Raw genomic sequence first — 6,624 nt, forward strand, 5'->3', positions numbered from 1 at the left:
CCCTCCCTCCCCCCACCTCCACCCTTCCCCCCCCTCCCATCTCTATCTCATTCTTATTTTTCGATAAAAACGCAATCTTTTCGCAACGTTTATAACCCAAGACGAGCAATTTTTCACGATTGTCTCCGAGCCGTCGTTTGGGATACCAAAAACAAAAAAAAAAAACAAGATTCTGGTTATTTTATGCTTTCATTCGTCACTTTTCGTCTTTCACGACTATTACGTATTCACCGCAATGCAGTAATATTAATCTGTCCAAGTCTCACGGACATTTTTCGCGAAGATTAAGCCTTTTTTTTTTTGTTTTCGGTACTAATTTTGGGAAATGCATTTAGCCCAATTGATTGTCAAACGAGTAGCGATCGAGTGATTTATAAAATACTCCATAAAGTAGCTTTCGTATGGCAATGCTCGTGTTGATAATAATTTTATTGACGACAAAATGTAGATTCAAAATATTCATAGATCGATGCGGTCGTGTTACTTGGTGAGAAAAATTTTTTGTATAAAATTCAATGATGGTAGCGTTTGTTGATAAATCAATAAAAGTTAAGTGGCAGTGGAAAAATTTCGCGTGAAACGTTAAGGATAAAGGAATTAATAATAATTTACTAAAATCTCATTACCTAAGAAAAAAAACAAAAAAATTCACTCCGTATTCCGTAGAACTGTCAACGTAAAAAATGCACAAGAAATATTTTTTCGAATTCTTAAGGTGACTCGTCGTCGATAATCGTAGTAAACAATATTTATACGATTTTATCATTTGCTTATATTATGCTAGAAATTTGTGAATGAATCAATATGATATAATTTTAAAGACAAATTATTAAAACCACGTATCCTTGATTATTTCAATTCCTTCAATTATTTATTATTATTATTCATTTCAATTCACTTCAATTTTTTATTTTTATTCACTTCAATTATTTATTATTATTATTCATTATAGAACGTCGACGGGCATTTACTATAACGAAATCAATATATCACCAATACTCCGATTATATCGATAATAATAATAATAATAATAATGATGATAATAATAATGATGATAATAATAATAATAATGATGATGATGATGATAATGATAATGATAATAATAATAATAATAATAATAATAATAATAATAATAATAATAATAATGGTATCGCTGTTAAAATATAATATTTAATACTAAATGCAATTTCAGCAGTACGGTAAGCCCATAATTTTGTTTTATGTAAAAGAAAGAAAAAAAAAGAGCCGCCGATTGATAAAGTGTTTTTTTTTTTTTTTTTTTTTTCTTTCAAAATTAAATTTAAACTTCAATACACAGATCTGTGTGCAATTGCGGCACACGTGTGCTTGTTTAATTAAAGAAATGAGCAGCATTATGCAACGAACATTAAGCAGAGCAAGTGTTTTAAAAAAAAAATGTTAATACTAACGGAAAGTGCTAAAGTATTTTCCGTCAATAACAAATAATCTAAACATACAAGATTACTGTATTCTATCGTAATAAAAGGTAAAAGAGATCGCAGCTCTTTATGTACCAATAACAATGTATATTTCACCTCAATTATCTCGATTGCAAGATCCGTTACATAACGGAGAGTATTTTTATTTATTTTTTCTTTCATCATCGATAAAAGCTAGGGTATTTATCAAATAAAACGTATTTGATTATTGCATATTTCTGTGTTGTCTGACCGTTTCAATATGGATAAGCAGCTCGCATTGCGTCACAATTCTTTTCGCTTAAATTTTCAATTCCAACGATACTCCAGCCCTTTAACCACAATTGATTTCTCCACGGTCTTTGCTTATTCTATCTGTCCCCGATTGGGGTGAATGCTCCTCTCCTCCTCCTCCTCCTCCCCCCCCCCCCCCCCCCCCCCCCAATCTCCCACGCACTGGGGTAAAATAGAAGAAAAGAGAATAGGCGTCAGAAGACGATAAGAGAGACGAAGCGTCGTAGATTTATTAATTGAGGATAGTCTAGTGGCGTGACAAAAAGTACAGACGCGATAAAAATTAATTCCCTTGGATCGAAGAAGATGGAGATTCGTAAGCCATGCGAGAGTGGGTATTCGGCCGCTTGATTAACTAATGATTATTCTCGCGTGCAATGGAGAATAATTAACTTATTGGCGATTACAGAGATGAATAAATCAAGATCGGTGTTAGTTTCAAATTTATGTTTATTCATTTAATATATTATTTATTTCAATTGGAAATAAAAGTGTCGCATTGTCAAAATATACAGGCATTAAGCAAATTACAAATATCAATGACAATATATACACACGCAATTTGTAAAAATTATAACGAACGAAACGTGCATTGAAGAAAGGTTTTTTATTTAATGTTAAAACTACATGTACTGCGGGCTAATGTATTGTACATAACATATGTATATAGTCGTCGCTACAGCTCACATTCCACATACGCAACATGGTTGACACATTAATTTCAAATCAATATTAATTACTTGGTGTATCAGACGTTTGTTTTCTTTCAGCCTTTCCTCCAACTAATGCTACTTTCACGCTGATGTCTCATAATTGTGAGGTGGGTAGTTAGAAAGTGCGTGGGAAGGAGCAGAAATGTGAGTATGAACAATGTACATGGATCACGTGCGCGCAACAAGTGTGATTGAAAATATTTTTATATCCGGACAAGAATAATATGTGTCATTCTATATATATATATATATATATATATATATATATATATATATCTCGCTCGCCCTCAATTTGACGAAATATTGCGAGGAAGTGCCAAGCTTAGTAGAGAATCTTACAAAGTGACGATCGAAATCGCGAATGAGGAGGTAGTCGGATCCAACCTCCATTAGTCACCTCAAAAAGCCCCAAAACTCTTCCGTAACCTCTTCTATATTTTTTTATAACGAGCCCAGTCCTCATATCTATTCCCACCCATCCCGGACTAGCATCGGGTACTTTTACGCGCGCAATCTCGCCAAATCGAGAGCTCTCGATGACGTGAATGATAAGCGAATGAAACAACATTTTTTTAATCGTCCGTTCGAAAGTTGCCAATTTATCGCTCACCAACGATTACAATGAGAATCGGCTTAAGTGAAGAAGTAAAGGGAAGACCGACGGATGGAAGATTATGGAGACGAGGGATAAGGACGAATGGTTGACTAGTACGAGTAAGTAATAAAATTGTAAGACACGGGGTGCTTTTTCAGACCTTTTCGTCGTATAGACTTGTTGAATATGTGTCGAATGCTGCTGTTTCGTAAATGAAAAAAAAAAGTATCCAACATTTATTACTAAATCAGAAAATTGAATTTATTTACACTTATGAACTATAGAGTCGCGTTGGTATGGGTAAAACGAACAAAAGCAACATCATTTTTTTTTTGTTTTTTTTTTGTTTTTTTTTTTTTTCATAATATAAACATTTTTCTTATTCAAACGTATGTTCTTACATTTACACAGTACAAAAAATTATACTCAGACCCGCCGGCCCGCGGTTTCACAATTGAACTACCATGATTATGGGGGGACGGTCTTTCGCAATGGTTTGTTATTATTCCTTCGAGGGTCAGCTAAAGACACTGGGGAAGTTGTTTGTTTGTTTGTTTGTTTTATTGTTGTTATTCGTCTCTTGTTTGTGGGGAGCAGTGGGAGTCGCGGGAGGAGGAGGGCTTTGCCTCCTCGTCTCACTTGGGTGATTCGCAAATTAACTCCATTTCTGTAGAGCAATATCGTTTGCTAATGGCGTCTAATCGCGATGAGCCTCGCCTACGCCGTCTAAGAAAATCTCCCGTCGTGGATCCAATTCGAATTTTTTCTTTCTTTCACTACAATTGCAAATCGCTGGCACGAAATTCGAATTGCAGCCAATGGAAGAGCCTTGACCATCGCGACAGTCGAGGTTCGTAATACGTTTAAGAACGCAATTACAAATTTATAAATAATGGGCAGATTTCGTTAGACGGGCGACGGCATTTGCCCGTGTGGTATCGATTGAAAACAAAATTGACGTGTCGTTAAGAAGTGTTAAAAAAAGGAAAGAAAAAAAAAAATAAATAAATAAATCGACCGTCATCCCTCTTTCACTTATTAACCATTATCCGACCCCCAATACACAGCATCATGATTTTCATCCGTTCGTCTATTTCCTTTTAGTATTTCGCGTGAGAAAACAACGCATGCACGCACGCCACGGATCGAACACATTTTTCATCGCGGTTCTGCATCATTTTTGTTTCTACTACTTATTAATTCATTTTTTCCACAGAGTTGCACCGAACATACGCACACACATCCGTACACATAATCGACATCTCTCGCACTCTCCTACTACTTTTATTTCTCCTCCCCCTCCTCCTCCTCCTCCTCCTTCTCATCATCATCATCATCACCGCTTCAACCATATCTACTTTTCTAACCATTTCATTTTATGATAATAATTAATAAAACGTCTAAGAGCGCTCAATTTTTTTTTTTTGTATTACTCTCTCCAGTTCTCGCCATGTTCGACAACATTTAAACATTTAAATATCATATTTTTTGTAATTTAATTAATCAATGACAATAATGATCGGATGATAATTAATAATTAATAATTAATTAATTAATTAATTAATTAATTAATAATAATAATAATATAATTATAGATGATAGCTTATTATTTAATAAGAATCAAAATAATAAAAATAAAATAATAATAATAATAATAATAATAATAATAATAAAATGAATACATCTTCATGTATTTTTTTTTAATTCTTAGATTATCTACAAACAGCATTAATTAAAAAATTATTGATGTACTTTGTCGTAATTTCATTATGCATGCGTCGTTTATTGACGATTATCAATTAAATTAATTCTTGTTTGAAAATAGACTACCAAAGTTACGATTTTATCAATAATGAGAATAAGCTAACTACCTAAATGTGTATATGGTGCATCTTTCCGCTGGTTGCTGGAGTGTTGTTGGTTTTTATTTTTCTTTAAATCCCTTACTTTAGTAAATCCTAATGCTTCTATTCTTCCGTATTTATAATATGTATATGTAGATGCGACTTATGTATACTATTTATATATTTATATATTTATATATATATATATTTATAGCAATCGATATTTACATTGTAGGACGAGTATCTCTTTCTCTCTCTCTCTCTCTCTCTCTCTATCTATCTATCTCTATCTATCTTTCTCTCTACCCCGTTTATATCTTTATTTTCTCTTTCTCTCGATATCATTATCCACATTATTATTCTCATTTACCATCTCGGAGAGCAAAAAATTGATAATACACAAAGTACGCTTGTTTGCAATGTTTTTTTTTTTATTTTGTTGAATTTTTCTATGATATACTTATATAATCTCCTTTCTACATAACTTTATACACACTGCCCCCGTTTTTTTCGCGAATATCAATATTTTAAAAGTCACAGTGTTGACGCATTTGTACGTCGTCTTCTTTGCAAGCCGTTTTATCCTTTTTTTCTAGTTTTTTTGTTTGTTTTGGTTTTTTTTTTTTTTTTTTTTTTTTTTTTTTTTTTTTTTTTTTTTAAAGAGAAGCCTTCTGTTTTTTCGTTTATTATTATTATTATTATTTTGTTTAAAGTACACCAACACGTACCTAAGTGTCTTTGCATTACTTACAGTTTTCAATAAGTTGTTTACGCTTATTATAAGACAAACAGGTATAGTGAGATCAGAGAAATTGCAAATTCCAAGTTCTTCTGCAAAACCCAAACGAGTATTCGTACATGTTACTTCCTTTATTCTCGTTGTTTAACCGTATCAGATCGAAATAATGGTATTTTTTCTTTTTCCCCCGAAAAAAAAAAAAAATAATAATAAAAAAAACATAAAGAAAAAAAGAAACTAAATTCGTCGTCAATTGGCACCTTAAAAGGAAAGGCTCGTTGTTGTTTTTTGTTGTTGTTGTTGTTGTTGTTGTTGTTCTTATTCGTGCCCCGCCCACCCACCCCTCGGGAGTAGATATACAATTTTTCTTCATCTTGGTTGGAACAAGAAAACGTAAGCTCCACGAGGATGAGAAAAAATTATATACACATTTGTATTTACTTGTCGGACGGCTGGAAAATGATTCGCTCGAGCTTCGTAGAATAAAAGGAAAGGGGATACCGATACGTTAATTACGAATTCGAGGCAGTGTTCCGTCTGTTAATTATTTTATATTTGTCGAGGTGACCGATTGATTGCTCGCTTTAAAATTCGACTTATTTTTCATCGCGATACACATACGCTCAAACGTACCCACCCAGTCAACTCATGCGTATGCGCGCGCACACTCAAAAGTATTGCATAGTCGCAGATTGACGAGAATAATAAAAGTTATGCACATGCAATCGAAACAATCAATCAATAAACAAAGGGCATCACCTCCTAATTGCACAGTAAATTTGTTAATTCATCCCCCTTCCACTTGTACACCTCTCTCTCTCTCTCTCTCTCTCTCTCTCTCTTCGCTAATCATCTAAGGTTATAGCAAAAAGTCCCTAAGATTCTACAAAGGCTGTCCCTATCCTTCGACTACGGCCCGTTCGTCCGTGAACAATAATCGCTTAGACAAAATGTATATTTGGATACAGGCACGATATATCGAATTTATATAATTACAAAG

This window comes from Ceratosolen solmsi, unplaced genomic scaffold (assembly GCF_000503995.2).
Source record: "Ceratosolen solmsi marchali unplaced genomic scaffold, CerSol_1.0 scaffold6, whole genome shotgun sequence".
Classification (NCBI taxonomy): Eukaryota; Metazoa; Arthropoda; class Insecta; order Hymenoptera; family Agaonidae; genus Ceratosolen; species Ceratosolen solmsi.